Genomic DNA, 19,406 nt, shown 5'->3' with positions numbered 1-19,406 from the left:
AGGAGTGGCATGTCAAGCACAGGCAGCAAAACATTCCCAGGCATAAAAGCAGGAAACAGTGCCAGAGCTGAGAGGTGCAAGCTCAACAGTGGATTAAGCCTGTGATGCAAGGCACATAAAGCAGGACCTGGGGCTGAGGCACAGGCCGTCATGGGTTGTAGACTCTGTCCTGCAGTCAGTGGGCATGTATGACAGGCTGGGTGAGGAGCATGGGTTGGGGTGATAGGATCTGCATAACAGAAAGATTATAAAGTAGGGTTCCATGGACCATGTTAGGAGAAGAGGCGGTGAGTGTGGAATCAGCGAGAACAGTGCCTGGGCCCTGAGCACCCTGATACGGTGAGCATCTTATCAAGCACTGATTGTCTACCAGGTACTCTTTTAGGCTGGGAGGATAAGCAGTAAACAAGCCAAAGTCCTTTCCCTCTAAGGACTTGGCAGTCAGTCCGGCAGGTGATGACATGGATGAGGATGACTGCCTCAACCAGGTAGTAAACGCCAGAGGCGGAGAGGAGCGAGTGATGAGGAGGATCCAAGGGAGACTACTAGGATGGCAGGTTTTCAAAATCTACCGCAAACTGGCAGATCGTTAGGAAGTCTTGGATTCCTCGTCCTCGTGAGGAACACCCCAAGGCAGCAAATCCCAACATTCTGAGTTGCCAAAACCTAAACCTTGAAGTGGTTTGTACATCTTTCTTATTTCCCAACTGCACACATTCAACTTTCACATTAAAGAAATATAAATGAGAGTGTAGAAGTAGGTGCCATGAACAGAGACCCCTCAAACCACAGAAGCTTATTTAAAGAAGGGAGAGATTTCTTTCTCTCGCATAATAATCTGGGCAGAATCTGTGATGGCAGAGCTGCTTCATGGTATCGGGGACTCAGGCTCCTCCTGGCTGCTCACCCACCCCAAGGAGCCCCCTCATCCTCAGGCCCCGGATGGCTCACTCCCATTGTATCTTCAAACCATTTAAAAGATGGGACCAACAACAAAAGAGAAGGGTTGGTAGAAGGCACATGTTTTAAAAGGGCACATCCTAGAAGTTACTCGATTTACTTTGCTTCCATTCCCTCGGCCAGAGTTGAGTAAAAAGGCCAACAGTGGCTGGGAAATGCAGCCATTTGCTCAGCTAAAAATCAATGACTCCAGCACCACAACAAGATAAAGGTAAATAATCCAATAGAAAAATGGGCACAGGATATGAACAGACACTTCACCGAAGATGACATTCAGATGGCCAACAAGCACATGAATAAATGTTCAAAATCCCTAGCTCTGAGAGAGATGCAAATCAAAACAACTATGAGATATCATCTCACCCCAGTAAGACTAGCAAAATTTAACAGAACAGCAAGCAACCAATGCTGGCGAGTTTGTGGAGAGACTGGAACCCTTATTCACTGTTGGTGGGAGTGTAAAATGGTGCAACCACTGTGTAAAGTGATGTGGCGCTTTCTCAAAAAGTTGCAAATAGACATAGCATTTGACCCAGCAATTTCACTACTGGGAATACACCCTAAAGAGACCATAAATGACATCCAAGCAGTTACATGCACACCCATGTTTATCACGGCTTTGTTCACAATAACAATGAGTTGGAAACAACCTAAGTGCCCATCAACAAACGAATGGCTAGAGAAGCTGTGGTATATTCACACAATGGAAACTACACAGCATTGAAGAACAAGGAACTCATGCAGTATTATTCAAAATGGGTGACTCCGGAGGACATTATGCTGAGTGAAATATCTCAGTCACAAAAGGACAAATACTATATAGTGCCACTGTTGTAGAGTGAGGCTGACATCAGGGTGGGGGTAAGACTGAGAAAAATGGATAAATTATGTATACTGCATTGAAGCCAATGAGGGAGAAAATAGTTTAAAAGTAATATATTTTAGGGCATTATGATTATCATAAGAGTCCAGAATGAGGGTTGCAGAGTGTAGTATACTCGGGGTGCGGGTGTGTGGGGGGGATTGTGTACCAATGAAGGAGTTTTTTCTCTTGCTTTTCAAGGAGAGGAGCGAACTGGGGGTGGGGTTGGGGTGGGCAGGGAGAAAAGTGCAACAATGAATGAATGGAAGTCCAAAATCTCTGTAGATGTTCATTGAAATTAATTTTTTTAAAAAATCAATGACTACAGAGAATTGGAAAATAGTTGGGAAGGTAACTAGTTCATTCTGCCAAAAAAAAAAGGCTCTCCTGCTTTATCATCCACTACAAAATGCTTTATGAGTTAGCCTCAAAAGAAACATTGTTCTTCACTCTTCTCATCCCAGACATTCTGAGAAAAGAACACAGATTGCGTAGACAGAGCTCATACAAAATCCAGACAACTGTATTTAACCTTCAAGGAAAATGAGTGCAATGCTTTCATGCCTGACTCATGGCTTGTTTTCTTCTAAATTCAATTATCATAATTTCCTCAGTAAACATGGGACACTCTGCAGCGTAAAAAGCCTGTGCTTTGTTGCTGTCTTTTCTTGCCTTACTGTTTTGTCCCCACACTGGACCTCAAGGTGGGCCAGGGCCTGGGTGTGCCATCCAGTCACAGAACCTTGGAAAACAATGTGTAGGCTCCTCACACAGCTTGGATCCACAATTAACATCCTTGGTCTCAGCAGACAGGAGATAAGGAGATGCATTGCACTGGGAAAATCTGCAGTTAGAAAACTCTCCAAATTATTTGGGAGCAATGATGTCAGTCTGATTCAAGCCATAGTCTTTCTGATCACTTGCTATGCATCTTAGAGCTGTACCATGAATAAAGATGACAGAGAAAGAATTGATGCCTTTGAGCTGTGGTGTTGGAGAAGAACACTGAACATCCCATGCATGACCAAGAGAATAAATAGGTATGTCTTGGAGAGGGTGCATCCTGAGAGCTCTTTGGAGGCCAGAATAATGAGGCTTTGCTGGCAAATGTAGAGGGCAAGCAAAGGAGAGGAAGACCCTCAACCAGGTTAATTGAAAAGGTGACTGCTACAATGCGCTCTTGTGTGTCAGGAAGTGTGAGGATGGCACAGGATAGAACAGAGTTCTGATCATTTGTTCATAGCATCATTACGAGTAGTACTTGACTCAACAGCACCTAACAAGAACAACAACACACACCTTAGGCCTTGAGCTCTGGGATTGTGGAAGCTGTCCACTCAGGTCAGAGGTGGAGAATCACAGAATGAAGAGATGTGTTAATGCCCTTGTTTGACTTTCCTCAGCTGAGAATTGTGGCTAAACTTCTCACCGTCTTCTGCTCCCCAGGGTGTAGCTACTAAAACAAAACCTATGCCAGTCGAGTCAGTCTGGACTAGATAGCAACTCTATGTGTTGTGGAGTCGAGCTGTGCCTCATAGGGTTTTTGTGGCTGTGATCTTTCAGAACAGACTGAGAGGCCTTTCATCCTAAGTGCCTTCAGGGGTTTGAGCAGCCAATTTCTCACTTAGCTGTTGAGTGCTTAACTGTTTGCACTGCCCAGGACTTCATGAAGCATTGCTAGATCCTACCTTTCTAAATCCCTATATTCCTTTCCACTGTGGCTCTTGCATCCCATCCTTCCATTCTACCATCAACCCAGCTCCACAACCATTTCCTCAGAACTCAACCGGGACCACTTCTCCCTTGTCCAAACACCACGCATGGATGACTCCCATGGAGCAGCAGTAGTGCCCTACCTCTGAGGCCGGAAACGCTCCTCTCAACATCAAAACAAACTTTTATACTTAGAAATAATTATAGGAGTTTCCAAAGCATTGCTTGAAACAATCCTTAGAGTGTCAAGAAACCAATTTGAGTTGAAAAAACCTTTTAACCAAATTGTTGTTGTTAGGTGGCATCAAGTCGTAGATGACTCATAGTGACCCTATGAACACAAGACCTGAACACTTGTATAACTGTCATCCTTTCTCTAAGTCCATAGAGTTTCCGGAGGCAAGATATTTCAGAAATAGATGCCACTCCTGCTTCCACACTTGTTTTAATCAGGTAGCTCCACCAAGCACTATCCACCATGGGGAACCATTTTCACATTAGGAACATCAGTGTCACAGTGTTTAGCATCACAGCAACCATGAGTTACCTCTGCATGGCAATGCACAGACCAGTGCTGTAACACTTAGAAGAATGACCAAAAACAATTGAAACCAGGCCTGAGTGCCACAGATTAAAATCATCCACCTTTGGCTTGGTAGTATCACTTTCTAACCACTAAGCCAACAGAGCTCTCTCAATGTTATTATTGTTGTTAAGTGCCATTGAGTCATTTAACCAGATTTATTTTTTAAAAAACCACAACAGCCTCAATTATTCAGATACAGTTGTGAATGTGTGTGAGAACTGTTACTGGTTTGAAATGCAGACAGTGCTGAGATGAGTGGAAGAACAGGAGTATCCCCTGTACTTACTCTGAGCTGTTCATTGGGAAACCGCAGTTCCTTAAAGAAAGGAGACACTTTGTTTAGAGGGATCAACACACATGCACAAGAGCCCAACTTCCCCAGTCTTCTGTATTTACTTATTGCTCTGGTATTGTTACTATTGTTATGTGCTTTCAGGTCACAAAGGACTCATGGCTAACCCTCCAGTAGGTTTTCAGATGCAATAAATTGCTTGGGAAGAGATTACCCATCCTTGTTCCACAGAGTAGCCAAAGGATTCAAACCACATGCCTTTTGGATTGCAGTGCAACTTCTTCCCACCAGGCCATCAGAGCACCTATTGTTACATTTTACTGTATGTTCCCCCAAACTGAACCCATACTTGTTGTTATTGCTTTGTACCATTGAGTCAGAACTGACCCATAACTGACCCTCCTGCGGGTTTTCAGAAGCAGTTAATCACACGGGAGGAGACTGCCCATCCTTCTCCCACGAAGCAGCTGGTGGAATTGAGCCAAGGCCACTAGAACTCATAGCTACATCCAGGTTCATCTAAGTTTCCCAATTATATTTCCCTGTACTCCCTAATTTAAACTCCTCTTTCCCAAGTCAACTAGCTCACCCTCACCTCCAGGCCTTGGTCCTTGCTATGAGTATGTTCTTCTCCATCTCTTCATATAAAGTGTCCCTCATTCAGGTCTGTATCCTCCCCCTCCTCCAGGAAGCCCCCCTAGCTGTCCCAGTCCTCCCTGGATCCTATAAAATCCCCAGGAAGAACCTCCTGATTAAGACCACAGAGAGAACTGAGAGTAAAGTTAGGTCACATTGGTGGATTTCACCTGATAAGCACGATGCCACTTCTCTTCAATAGAAGGACCACAGCCATATGTCTCTTGCACCTTGCATATGCCTAACATAAGAGATCAATAAATACCTGGCGGTTGATTACAGTTATTGAAAACCTGGCAGTTGATTACAGTTATTAGAGAGGGAATAAATCATTTTCAATTCGTTCCTGTGTGCATACAGCTGGCCCCATGTTGAGAATGCCAAGCATCTGCATGGATGATAAATTCCAATGATGCTCCAGATGTTTCCATATAAGATGCAGAACAAACACAGGCAGGAGGAACTACATTTTTGACTCTTTGTACGAATGTTTTGGGGCGATGCAGAAACAGATTAAAATCCTTTTTGCAAATCTTTTCCTGTAGAGACAGTGATTTGCACATCCTGTTCTCCAGTCATTTCCAAACTCTAAACCTCAAATCTGCCTCCTCAAATCAGTTTCCTCTGAACACCTGCCTGCTGCTCCATTAATGTGGGACGACACAGAAAGAACAAGCCATCTTTTGTTGTCATCACGTTTACTCCATCCTGGCAGGAGCATCCCGAGACGTCTGTCATCTCCCAGCAAGTCTCATAGAAGATGCGTTAACTAGCTGGCAGGACGTTGGGGACCGGTGCAGCTCTGAACCCAGGGTCTCCTGAGCTCACCAGTTATGGTCCTGTCATGCTGTGGGTCAAAAGCTTATGGATGAGACCCTCTTCTCCTAAAACCACAATGGTTTCCATGATTTCTCTGAAAAATCAATTTGGAAAGGCATTTTGTGGGAAAAGCAAGTAAAATTTTGTTACTGAATTTTATTTAGACAAAAATGTAGTACTTTCCATAAAAATGCAATTTGATTATATTGCAATTTCATTCCTAATCTGTATTTCCCATGCCAAAGTATTCTTTAATGGATGAGAAATATGTAATTGCCAGCAATATACTGTGCTTCAGCCTCCAGAAACAATGTGTCTCTAATGTCTTCTCCCAGAGGTCTGCATTGTTGGTGAAAATTCCAGTCTCATTCCAGATGGGTGGATGGCTTGGCCGGCAGTGCCAGGCCAGCAGGCCAGCAAGGTGTGGCTGTGGATCAAGCCCCCATCTAAATCCTGGGCTTCCAGAACTGAAAGCTTTGAAGAATAGATCTCACATACCACTTCCTTATGTCTCTCTGAATTCCTCATCTCCATCTCAGCAAGGATTGAAGGCTACCCCACCACACCTTCTCTTTGGTCCAAGGCCACCGGCACATATTCACATGCCCTAGATTTCTGGGATAATGGTGGAAAAGGCTCTCTGTCTGGAGACTTATTTGTTCAACAAGCAGAGAAATGGTCACCTAGGAAGTGTTCTGTGGTCGGTATCAACAGGAAGCCACAGTATGTGCAGGGGTGGGATTTGGGGGAACTGTTTTAGGAGAAATCCCACCCAGAAATGGCTGAGAGCTTCCCAGTGACAGAAATGAGGCAGTACTAGCTGGCATCAGATGCAACTTTACCACTCACTCATTTACTGAACACCTGTTCTGTGTCTGGTGCTATGTAGACATTGAGGAAACACTAAACAAGACAGGTGTGTATTTGGTCTCATAGGATTTATAGTCCAAAAGGGGGAGGGACACTGATGCTGAGCAAACATCTGTAACCAAGTGTAATGGTGAAGGAGATCAAGGAGGTATAGCCACAGTCGGGGCAGAGAGTGGGTGGGGGGCTGTCCTGAAGAGGCGACTTTTAAACTGAATACTGAGCAAATGACTAGGCCTCTATCAAATGGATGAGGGTCAGAGGAGGTTTGGTGAGGAGAGTGACATGCCTCTGCAAAGTCCCTGACAAGTGCCTTCTGGGCACAGTCTCACTCAGGGATGAATCAAGTGTGTGGGGGGTAGAGCTAAGGCCCTAGGACTCAAGAAACCCTAAAACTAGGGGATGCTGGGCAAGGCTTCCCTCCTGTGATGGCAGGAGACCAATAAAAAGTGAGAAGGAGCATCACATCTCATATTTTAATGACTTGTTAATGTAACTAATGAATGAAAAGTTAACATAGTGACTGGAGCAGCGGGCTTAAGCACAAGACAGATTGTGAGGGTGGCACGGGACAGAGGAAAGCACAGATCTGTTGTTTACAGGGTTACTGAGTCGTGTTCAACATGATGGCACCTAGCAACAACAGCAATGACTTTCTTATCGTATATTGCCTTTCCCTTCATCTAACTTATTAAAATGCCATTCCCTCCTCCCTCTCTTTGCATGCCTGCTAATTGTCTTTTTGTGATTAGCTTATGCCACATAGTGTCATTTGTTCTGGATTCATCTATGGTGTACAGTGTTTCATGGATTCTTGGGGTGTTCCTTTCTCAGTGATGCATAATACTCCACCGGGAAATATTAGAAACTCTAGTGAGTAAGAAGTATAGCTGCAAATCCAAAGGCAAGCAGGTCTATTCGACCAGCTGCTCCACAGAAGAGAGATTGGCCAGCTCTTTGCGTGTGATTTACAGCCTCCCAAACACACTAGAGGGTCAGATACGAGGCAGTTCCTACTCAACAGTGAGGAGCTGAGTTGAATACTCCTTTGTGTGAATGTACACACTGTTTCTTTAGCTGTTCATCTGCTGACACTTGAGTTATTTCCAACTCTTTTCTATTGTGAATAACACTACTAAAGCATTATTAACATAATAAAGAGTGTCAGTTTGCATCAAGACTCTTGTTTCTTTGGGATACTTATGTGTTCTTTGAGATACCTATCTTGTAGTGGGATTGCTGGATCAAATAGTATTCCTCTTGTTGTTGTATGTGCCATCGAGTTGCTTGCAACCCACAGCAACCCAATGTACAACAGCTCTGAAATCCTGTGCCAATCTTACTATCTCTGACACACCTATTCCCATTACCTCAGTCACTGAGTAAATCCATCTCATCAAAAGTCCTCCTCTCTTAAAAAAAAAAAATTTCCTCTCTTGTGCTGTCCCTCCACCCTCCCAAGCATGATGTCCCTCTCTAAGGACTGGTCCCTCCTTGCAACATGTCTAAAATACGTCAGACAAAGCTTCAGAAGAAGCATCAATCTTATTTCCATAGTGGTTGTACCTAAAAGGGCTACTATTATTTTTGTTGTTACCATTCTTTTATTAAAAAAAAGTCTTCAAGTCTTTCTGAGAGGCACCAAGTTCTTTACTAGGAGCCAAATTTTGCTTTTGCACACACCATGGCTCGAATTCTTCCTCTTTTTCTCCAGATGTCAGTGTGTCTATTTGAATAATAGTCATACTAATGGGCCTTCCTTATATGCATATGGATAATATCCTATCACTCACAGCATTGTATTTCAGGATAGAACTTGAAATTACCTTTTTTTATTATGAATGCAACAACATTCTTCTATTCCAAGTGGCCAAAGCCAGTCCATCTTGTTCACTAATGCTTAGCATGTTCACATGTTCCATTTCATTTTTTTACAATTTCCAGCTTCCCAACATTCAGGCTATGTACATTCCATGTTCCAATTATTAAATGATGCTTGTCATTATTTTTCCTTATTTCAACTGACTTCCAATCTGAGCTCTACCTCTACACTACTACAACTATCCACATTCCTCTAGTTCATGGCACAGCATTGCTTGCTGAAAGTGAGGAGTACTTTAAGCATTTGTTGCAGAAGATCAAGGAGTGCAGCCATTAGTATGGATTGCATCTCAATGTCAAGAAAACAAAAATTCTTACCATTGGACTGATAGGCAACATCATGATGGATGGAGAGGAGATTAAAATGTCAACAAGTTCATCTTGCTTGGATCCACAATTAGCCCTCTTGGTATCAGCAGTTAGGAGATAGGGAGATGCATTGCACTGGGAAAATCTACAGTTATGGACTTCTGCAAATTATCGAGGAGTAATGATGTCAGTTTGAGGACTAAGGTGCATTTGATTCAGACCATGGTCTTTCTGATCACTTTCTATACATCTGAGACCTGGACAACAATAAGGATGACAGAGGAAGAATTGATGCCTTTGAGCTGTGGTGTTGGAGAAGAGCACTTAATATCCCATGGACTGCCAACAGAACAGATACGTTTTGGAGAGGGTGCGGTTGAGTGCTCTTTGGAGGCAAGAATGATGAGGTTTCACCTCATATACATGGAACATGTTTCAAGGAGGAGCTATTCCCTAGAGAGGGACATGACGCTAGGAAGGGTGGAGGATTGGAGAAGGAGAGGAAGAGCCCCTACCAGGTGGATTGACATAGTGATCGCTGCAATAGACACTAGTTAATCAGGATGGCACAGGATAGGAAGAGTTCACTCATGAGGTCACTAAGAGTCGTACTCAACTCAGTGGCACCTAACAAAAGCAATATGGCTCAAATATAAAGTCTAGAGATCCAGTTAGGGAAATATATGTATGGAAGAAGAGTAAAACTAAATCTAGAACTGAAGCTAGAACTATCCTGTATATAGGAAGTCCCCAGTTAGAAATATCTGACTTAGGGAAAACTCATTCTTGCAAGTGGCATACTTTACTACATAAAGATCCCTCTGACCACTTTTCTGGTCACAAGAGTACAAGGAAAGAAGAAACTACTATCTTTCCCTGTCTGAGAAGAAATTACTCCATTCCTTTTGCTTGGAATGTTCCTCTACCCCTTTACTCAGTTCACTTCTACTCATTGTTCACAACCCAGATCAAATGTCACTTCCTCTGGAGCCCTCTCAGTCCTCTTTATTAGGTCAAGTTCACTGTCATCCATTCTCTCTATGCACTTCATACTTATAGCTCTCATCACAGTGGTAATATTACATTCCTTAGTGTAGTCGTTTGATTTATATATCTCTCTTATTCTTATGTGAGGAGTTCTGCGATGATAAGTCTACAATAGTAGTTGCTACATGTAGGTCTTCAATAAATGTTTATTGGATGACTGTATTAGAAATGCAGCCAGATGCTTTGTTTTGTAAGATAACATTTCTGGCAGGTGTGAAGATTCTCCTATCATCAGTGATGGGGGACCAGGAGTGTGTGTAGTCACAGCCTCGTCCTTAACCTACTGAAAATAATATATGTTCTTGTTGTTGTTGTTGTTAAGTGCCATCAAGTGGAATATGATTCATAGCAACCCTATGAACAACAGATCTGAATCTAGCACAATCCCAATAATCTATCTGCATAGACTCTCCTAAAACAAATAACTAAGCATACAACTTTAAAAAAAAAAAAAAAAGCAAAAAGAAACTTTTAATGAGAAACCATTCTGGAGCCCAGAAAACATCCCATCATAAGTAGATTAGAGAGCCTTTCATAAAAACAGAGCCATAATCATTACAGTTTATTACCAGGAATTATATACAAATTATGCAATTATAAAAATTTGTTGCATCCTCTCAAATCACAACATCCTACCCATCTCCTGAGGAAACCACATGTCTATTTTCACTCCGAGGAAATAGGAAATTCTGGATTATCATTTCAGGTCATCAGGGTGGGTTATCAGGACAGGTTAATATGAGTAACCACGGTTTATTCAGAGACTAACTAGTCTATTCTCTCAAGAACTCTGACTGCTATGTCACCCTGGATAAATACTTCCTGCATCAGGATTAGAGGCCCTCCCAGAAGTTTTCTGTGGAAATCCAAAGAGTTCCAAATCTTGGACTCAGCAGCCTCTCCAGCTCTTAAAAAAAAAACAAAACAAAAGAAAACAAAACCCAACCAAAAACAAACAAATTAAAAAAAAACCACCAGGAAAAGTCTTACCCATCCACAGAAACACTAGTTTCCTCGTTCTACAATTAATTCACAAGAATTAATTGAGCACATACTGATTTGTGCTTCAAATGGCAGGGGGGCCTGGGTGAGGAGACAAAGGGCCTGCCTCCCCAAGGTCGGTACCTCAGCATCCCTCTGCTATCCTAGATCCAAAGCAGGTCCCCTCTGTGAGTGTGACGTGGGCCCCTTTAGAGTCTAAAGTAGCTTTGCTTTGGCAATCCTTGACTTCCTCTGCGCACCTCACCCACCCACAGAAATGCTGGTCTCCTCGTGCTACAACACCATTCACAAGTATTAATTGGGCACATACAGTATGCCAGGCACATTTCTAGGTTCTGAGGATGATGGTGAGTAAAGCTAAGCACGATGTCCACCCTCTTAGAGCTGCCAGAACAGCAGGGGAGACAGACTGATATTCTCCCAAATAATCCAATAATCAGAAACACCGTAGAGAGATAGACCATGCTAACGCTTTTCTTCCAGCTCTTGTTATCTGTAGTTTTGCTTTCAGCCATCTGCGTTGTGGCATCAGACAAGGACTGGGACTTCCAGGTCTCTCATATCCCAAATAAACAGATTAGATTCTCTCAGCAGCAAGTGGGAATAAATGCCATAGGCCCACCTGGATGGCCAGGATGCTGTCATCGACTCCGTTCTCTCTGTCCAGCCTCTTCATCAAGACCATCACCATGCGCATGTCATAGCAACAGCTTCTGAGGCCCCACCAGCAGCACAGCTTGGCAAGCACATTTGGGTCTCAAACTATTGCCGTACCCCTGCATATCTAGTTCAGCCTCATATCCATGGTCTGTGGCCCCACCACCCAGAACCCCAGTTAGCATCCTCCTCTGCACACTATGAGCTTCTTACCACACTTGTAGGAATCACGGTTAAAGTCGAGGAGCCCAGATCCATGTGATCAAATGTCAGCAGGAGTCCCAGCTGTCAAAGCCAAGAGAAGTTTCATCTTCTTGAGATCACCATACTAATTACGCTATATACAAATAAATTAATTCTCTACAAATAAGGGAACTCTGGTGGCCTAGTGGTAAGGAACTGTGCTGCCAACCCAAAGGCATATGGTTCCAATACACCAACTGCTCTATAGGAAAAATGGATAACTTCCTCCCATGTGATTTAGTGCCTCTGAAAACCTACTGGAGGGTCAGCTATGATTTGGTCTTAATTTGACGGTATATAACAACAATATACTAGGGATATTGTTGCTGATGTTAGATGGATCTTGGCTGAAAGCAGAGAATACCAGAAGAATGTCTATCTGTGTTTCATTGATTATGCAAAGGCATTTGACTGTGTGGATCATAACAAACTGTGGCTGACTCTGAGAAGAATGGGAATCCCAGAACATTTAATTGTGCTAATACGAAACCTATACTTGGACCAAGAGGCAGTAGTCAGAATAGAGCAGGGTAACACTGCATGGTTCAAAATTGGGAAGGGCGTACGCCAGGGATGCATCCTGTCTCCATACCTTTTCAACATGTATGCAGAGCAGATTATCCGAGAGGCTGGGCTCTGTGAGGAGAATTGTGGCATCAGGATTGGTGGAAGATCTATTAACAATCTGCGATATGCAGATGACACAACCCTGCTTGCTGAAACTGAGGAGGACCTCATGCACTTGCTGCGAAGGGTCAAGAACTGCAGCCTTCAGTATGGACTGAGGCTCAATGTCAAGAAGACAAAGATTCTCACCACTGGACCAATTGGCAGTGTCAGGATGGATGACGAAGAGATTGAGATTGTTCACAGCTTCAGTTTGCTCGGCTCCACAGTCAACACTCTTGGCACCAGCAGTCAGGAAGTCAAAAAGCATATTGCAATGGGAAAGTCTGCTGTTAGGGACCTCTCTAAAGTACTCAAGAGCAATAGTGTCTCTCTGGAGACTAAGGTGCACCTGATACAGGCCATGGTATTTGCAATCGCTTGTTATGCATCAGAGAGTTGGACAATGACTAGGGAGGACAGAAGGAGAGTGGATGCTTTTGAGCTGTGGTGCTGGAGAAGGGTACTGAATGTACCATGGACTGCCAGGAAAACAAACAGATTCATCTTGGAGAGGATTAAACCAAGCTACTCCTTGGAGTCAAGGATTCTGGGACTTTGTCTGACATACTTTGCACATGTTGCCAGGAGGGACGGGTCCTTGGAGAGGGTGGAGGGACAGCGCAGGAGGGGAAGACCCTCTATGAGATGGATTGATTTGGTGACTGGGGTAATAGGGATGGGTGTGTCAGAGGCGGTGCAGTTGGCGCAGGATAGAGCAGGGTTTAGGGCTGTTGTCCATAGGGTCGCTATGAGTCGCAAACGACTCGACGGCACATAACAACAACATACACAAATAGGTCTGTATATAGACAGCCCTCACACAAACAGTCCTTTCTGCAAATGTGGAGAGGCCAGCGTTCAGAGACACACAAGAGCAGTGCCCATTGTAGCAAAGGTATCAGCAAGGCCGCTATACCCAACATCCATATTCAGTGACTATCTTGGTCAAACTCTTGCAATAACAAGAGTCAGCTGTCGGAGGTTTGCCAAGGTCAGCTGTGGGAGGGTTTACTCTTTCTGTGAATTAAAGCCCAGATTTCAATCTTTTTTTGTGATGGTCCTGCTCCTGATCAGGCCCAGACTCAGCTCTTCCATCCCTTCTAGCACTCTAGATCCAGAGTCTGTGTAACATAGACACATGCGTGGTGCTTGAATATAACTTAATCTTGGACAAATTCCATCTCACATCTCCATGCTGGGGCACTGCAGTCAGAGATGTTACATGTCACATTGATAGACCCACAATCGCAAAGCTAGTAGGTGAGAGCCTGCAATAGTGCTTGGACTGTCTGTCTGTGAGCTAAGCTTTGGGGACCCATACTGTCCTTCCTACATTCTGTACACACTCCTGACTTGCATGGGGGCTGTATTTGGTCTTCGGGCACCCTTGCTTTTTATGAAACCTCTGAAGTTTACTTTAGAGTCCTGCTGATGTCCTGGTGCTTATCTGTACCACCCCACTGGTCTCTTTGCACATATATTCTCAGGGCGCACCCAGCCTTCCCTCCCTTGTGCCTCAACTTGGGCTTTCTCCTTTCCTAAAATCCCATTACCCTACCTCCAAGTATCTTTGGAAGCTCAATGCAGAATTTCTCCTCTAAACTGATTCTCCTCTCCTCCATGCTCCAAATGCCTTTGGGCTCTCCTTTTAGAGTGTTGTTTGCCTCATGAATTAGCCACATCATCTGCCGTGCTGGAAATTCAAGACCAGTCATTTCTGGGCTGTATACTTCCCCAAAAGTAACGTTGTTCCTTTTGTTGTTGTTGTTGTTAAATGTTGTTGAATCAAGTATGAACAACAGTGACGCTGTGAATCACGGATCTGAACCCTGTGCTATCCGTGAGTAACTGCACTCACAGATGAGTAGACAGTGGACATATAGATTCTTCATGTGGCTCTAGTTCTCCTGGAATAGGCAAAAAAGACCTTGAGGAGGGAGGAAGAGAAAGTCCCAGTTGGGTAACTCCCTTGGAACAAATACCTCCCAGTAACTCTCTGCAACAGGCTTCGGAGCAAGTGAATGGGCATGAGGGTGTGGAGAGTGAGCATGAAAATGCCAGGATGGGGCTGAGCCACAACCTCACCTCCCTAAAGACGAAAGCGGCCTGCAGTTGGCCTCAGAGGACCCTCTGCTTGGGAGGGGACACCCTCATGCCAAGGTCTTCAGCTGAGAAAGCATGATTTCCTCAGCTGTGTGGCCCCAGACCCAGGTGATCATGAGGAATTAGTGGAGGGCAGTGAGGGGGGGCCTGGACACAGCCATGGCAACTGTGAGTACGTCTTTTGTGCTGCTCTCTTCTTTGTCCCTGCCATGAATAGCAGAGGCATTGCATAAGCAGTAAACATGCTTCCTGGCAGGCTAGAGCTGGGAGGCACCACCAAAGACGCCCCCTCTCCTATCTACCACCATGAGGAAGGATGTGGAGAGTTCAGAGGCACAATCAACTCAGGTCTCCCCTCAGTGACATAGCCCAACTGATTCAGGAGCTGCCCCCAGAGTCAGCTCCTTCTCCAGCCACCCTCGAGCTGAGCGCCCCAGACCATCCCGACATCCCTCCCTGACAAATGCAAGTGTTCACCCACTCTGTCTCAGAAACAATGTGGAGAGACAGTCTCCCTCCCCTCTCTTTATTTGCATGATTCTCCCAAGAAATCCCAAGGCACATCAACAGCTAATGAGGAGTGAAAACTGAAGCCCCACTTGTCAGAATCTCTTTCTTTTTAAGAGGCTGAATTTATAAACTCAATTTGAAATGGGGCCCCTCTGGCATGACAGAGCACTACATGTGCAGGGCGGGCCTCCAGAATTGCCTCCACAGCACCTGCGTACCTGGCTTTTACCCTCAGGTACAGGTCATCACCTTCCAGAATGTGCTATGAGGCAAGAGTCACCAAGGCTCCCAAATAACCCAAGATTCTCAGCAGTCTCTTCCCTGCCTGAGAAATTACATTCATCCCCATCCCCTGTCACCAGGCAAATAAAGGTTTTCCAAAAAGTACAACTCTAATACTTGAGAACTCACTTTTCAAGCCTTTACCCACAGCCTGAAAGTTTCTTAGCACTTTTTACTTGTATATTTTACAATCACCTGTTAGGAATCTGAGAGCTGGATAATAAATAAGGATGATAGAAGGACAATGAATAGAATGACTCGATGCCTTTGAGCTGTGGTGTTGGAAAAGAGTATTGAACATCCCATGGACTGCCAAAAGAACAAAGAGATATGTTTTGGAGAAAGTGCAGCCAGAGTACTCCTTAGAGGCAAGGATGGTGAAGTTTCATCTCTCATATTTTGGGCATGTTGTTAAGAGAGCCTGTTCCTTGGAGAGAGATATGATGCTTGGGAAGATGGAGGGGCAGCAAAAGACCCTCATCGGTCCAGTGTGTCAGAGACAATGAGGATGGCCCAGGATAGGACAGAGTTCAGATCTGTTGTTCATAGGCTTGCTATGAGACCTACTTGGTTCTGTAGCACCTAACAACAATATACTTGCTCACTTTAATCCCCTTTCCTCCCCACTTTCTTTTTTTTTTCTCATTCTCTATCTTTTCAATGTAGTTTAATGGAGAATTATCAAGTACCCACTTATATGAATGGTTCCATGGAAGCCACAAAACAGAACTACCCTCTAACCTTGTACCATCAAATTCAATGTCACAAAGATAAAAATAACAGTTTCAAAGCCTTACTAAGGATATCGTGGATTGTACAATTACACAGTTCAAATCTTCTGAGAAAATGAGGCAGTCTGCTTCGACGTCAAGTTACAATCTTGTAAATGCTAAGAAGCCATTCTACTCAGCCCTCTACATTCACTATGATTGAGAATTGCCTCAATAGAAGTGACTTTCATAGCCTTCCTTAAAATTCACTCCTTACTCAGTTCCAGAAGCATCAAGCACTATTATGAAGAAGCACCTTAGGGAAGGGAGGAGTGCTGTTCCAGAAGGCAGGGCCAGTGAATTTGCAGACAATACAAGAACTTCAGTACCAAAGAACTGTGCATCCCTGAACAACTCCAGGGCAAGCGAGGCGGGGCAAACAAAGGCAGCAGTGAGCCCAGCATGAAGTCACTGATCTTGGTCTAAATTCCAGCTCCCCCACTTATCAGCCATGTGTCCTTGGGAAAAGCATTTTCCCTTTCTTAGCCTCTATTTCTTCTTAATAAATCAATGATAAAAATAGTACCAACCCCATAGAACTAGGCTCATTACACGTGATAATGGATGTGGCATTCTCAGAATATATGAGCAAGTAGATAGTGGTTGATACATGGGATATGATTTCACTATCAGAAAAGTTGTTGTTGGCCTTTCTGTGAAGATGGCACCGAAAGCTAAGCCCCTGCCCCTCCCAAAACTGAAGCCAAAGCAAAGGCAGTAAAGGTCAAGAAGGCAGTCCTGAAGGGCGTCCACAGCCAAAAAAAAAAAAAAGATCTGCAGGTCACCCACCTTCCGGCGGCCTAAGACGCTGAGACTCCGAAGGCAGCCCAAATACCCCCAGAAGAATGCCCCCAGGAGAAACAAGCTTGACCACTATGCCATCATCAAATTTCCCCTGACCACTGAGTCAGCCATGAAGAAGATAGACGATAACAACACACTTGTGTTCATTGTGGATGTCAAGGCCAATAAGCACCAAATTAAACAAGCTGTAAAGAAGCTCTATGACATTGATGTGGCTAAGGTCAATACTTTGATTAGGCCTGATGGAGAGAAGAAGGCCTATGTTCGACTTGCTCCTGATTATGATGCTTTTGGATGTTGCCAACAAAATTGGGATCATCTAAACTGAGTCCAGCGGGCTAATTATAAATATAAATTTTTCTCACCAAAAAAAAAGAAAGAAAAGTTGTTGATTGTCATCAAGTCAAGCACAACTCATAGTGACCCTATGAACAAAAGGTCTGAATCTTTTCTGTAACTATCGTCCATTATCAAAGTTCATAGAGTTTCCAGAGGCATGTTGTTTAGGAAGTGGATGCCACTCCTGCTTCTATTAGAAAAGAGAAGTCCTAAAAAACTCCTCAAGGAATCCAGGCTCTTCTTCTCCATAACCAAGTCCTGCTGGAGCCTCTGGTGGGAGTGACTGCTGTGGTGCATGGAAACCTGTGGGCCCAGGGAGAAAGACAATAATGTACAAAGAGTTCCTGTCTCACCACATCCTCTCCAACATGTATTACTTGCTGTCCTGTTAAACTTTGCCACTGTTTCTGGAGTGATATGCTACCTCATTATGGTTTTTATTTGCATCTCTCTTATTGCCAATGATTTTGAGAATTTCTTCATGTGTCTGTTGGCCATCTGAATATCTTCCTCTGTGAAAAAGTCTTTGCATGTCTTTTGCCATTTTGTAATTCTGTTATCAGTCTTTTTCTTGTGGAAGACTTACAGGATTCTGTAAACTTTTGATATGAGACCATTGTCTGACATACATTGATCCATCTAACATTAGCTACACTATCCCTAATACACCTTCAATTAAATCCAGCCTGTGTTTCTGGTAGTTCTCTGTTGACGTGTTGTTCCAGTCTTTTTTTTAATAATCTTCATCAAAATTTTGTTTGCATATGATATTAATGATATTGTTTGATAATTTCCACACTCTGTGGGATCACCTTTCTTTGGAATGGGAACAAATATAGATCTCTTCCAGTCAGTTGGTCAAGTGGTTGTTCTCCAGATTTCTTGGCACAACTTGGTGAGCACATCTAGGGCAGCATCTGTTAGGTGAAATATGTCTATTGGTACACCATATATTTCTGGGGCCTTATTTTTAGCCAATTCTTTCAAAGCAGTCTGAACTTCTTCCTTCGTCACCATAGGCTCTCGCTCATATATTGTTTCATTAAATTCTTCTGTGTCTGCCAATTCTTTTTGGTATAATGACTCTGTATACTCTTTCCATCTTAATGTTAGATGGATCTTGGCTGAAAGCAAGGAGTACCAAAAGAATGTCTATCTTTGTTTCATTGATTATGCAAAGGCATTTGACTGTTTGGATCATAACAAACTGTGGCTAACTCTGAGAAGAATGGGAATCCCAGAACACTTGATTGTGCTAATATGAAACCTATACTTGGACCAGGAGTCAGTCATCAGAACAGAGCAAGGAAACACTGCATGGTTCAAAATTGGGAATGTTGTATGCCCAGGCTGTATCCTGTCTCATACCTTTTCAATCTTTATGCAGAACAGGTTATCTGGGAGGCTGGCTCTATGAGGAGAAATGTAGCATCAGGATTGGAGGAAGAATCATCAACAATCTGTGTTATGCAGATGACACAACCTTGCTTGCTGAAACTGAAGAGGACCTGAAGCACTTGCTGTGGAAGGTCAGGGACTGCAGTCTTCAGTATGGATTGAGAATCAATAGCAAGAAAACAAAGATTCTCACCAGTGGGCTGATTGGCAGCATCATAATGGATGGTGGAGAGATTGAGATTGTTCACAGTTTTGGTTTTCCTGGATCCACAGTCAACACTCATAGCACCAGCAGCCAGGAAATTAAAAGACTTATTGCGATGGGAAAGTCTGCAGTGAGAGACCTCTCTAATGTGCTAAAGTGCAAAGATGTCAGTCTGGAGACTAAGGTGCACCTGATACATGCCATGGTCTTTGCAATCACTTGCTATGCATCAGAGAGTTGGACAATGAACAGGGATGATAGGAGAATCGATGCCTTTGAGCTGTGGTGTTGGAGAAGAGTATTGAATATACCATGGACTGCTAGGAAAACAAACAGGTTTGTCCTGGAGAGGGTGAAGTCAGGCTGCTCCTTGGAGGCAGGGATGCTGAAGCTTCGTCTGATATACTTTGAACATGTTGCAAGGAGGGACCAGTCCTTGGAGAAGGACGTCA

At 43.8% G+C, this 19,406-nt stretch overlaps 1 pseudogene; it reads left to right on the top strand.

The window, feature by feature from the left end:
* The first annotated feature begins 262 nt into the window (after nt 1-262).
* Nucleotides 263-19,406, top strand: part of LOC102871084 — an 86,312-nt pseudogene continuing 67,168 nt past the window's right edge.

Source organism: Elephantulus edwardii, unplaced genomic scaffold, assembly GCF_000299155.1.
Source record: "Elephantulus edwardii isolate Elephantulus edwardi_28Jun2011 unplaced genomic scaffold, EleEdw1.0 scaffold00064, whole genome shotgun sequence".
Lineage (NCBI taxonomy): Eukaryota > Metazoa > Chordata > Mammalia > Macroscelidea > Macroscelididae > Elephantulus > Elephantulus edwardii.
The sequence above is the reverse complement of the archived record's forward strand: the minus strand, read 5'-3'. Positions and strand labels throughout refer to the sequence as shown.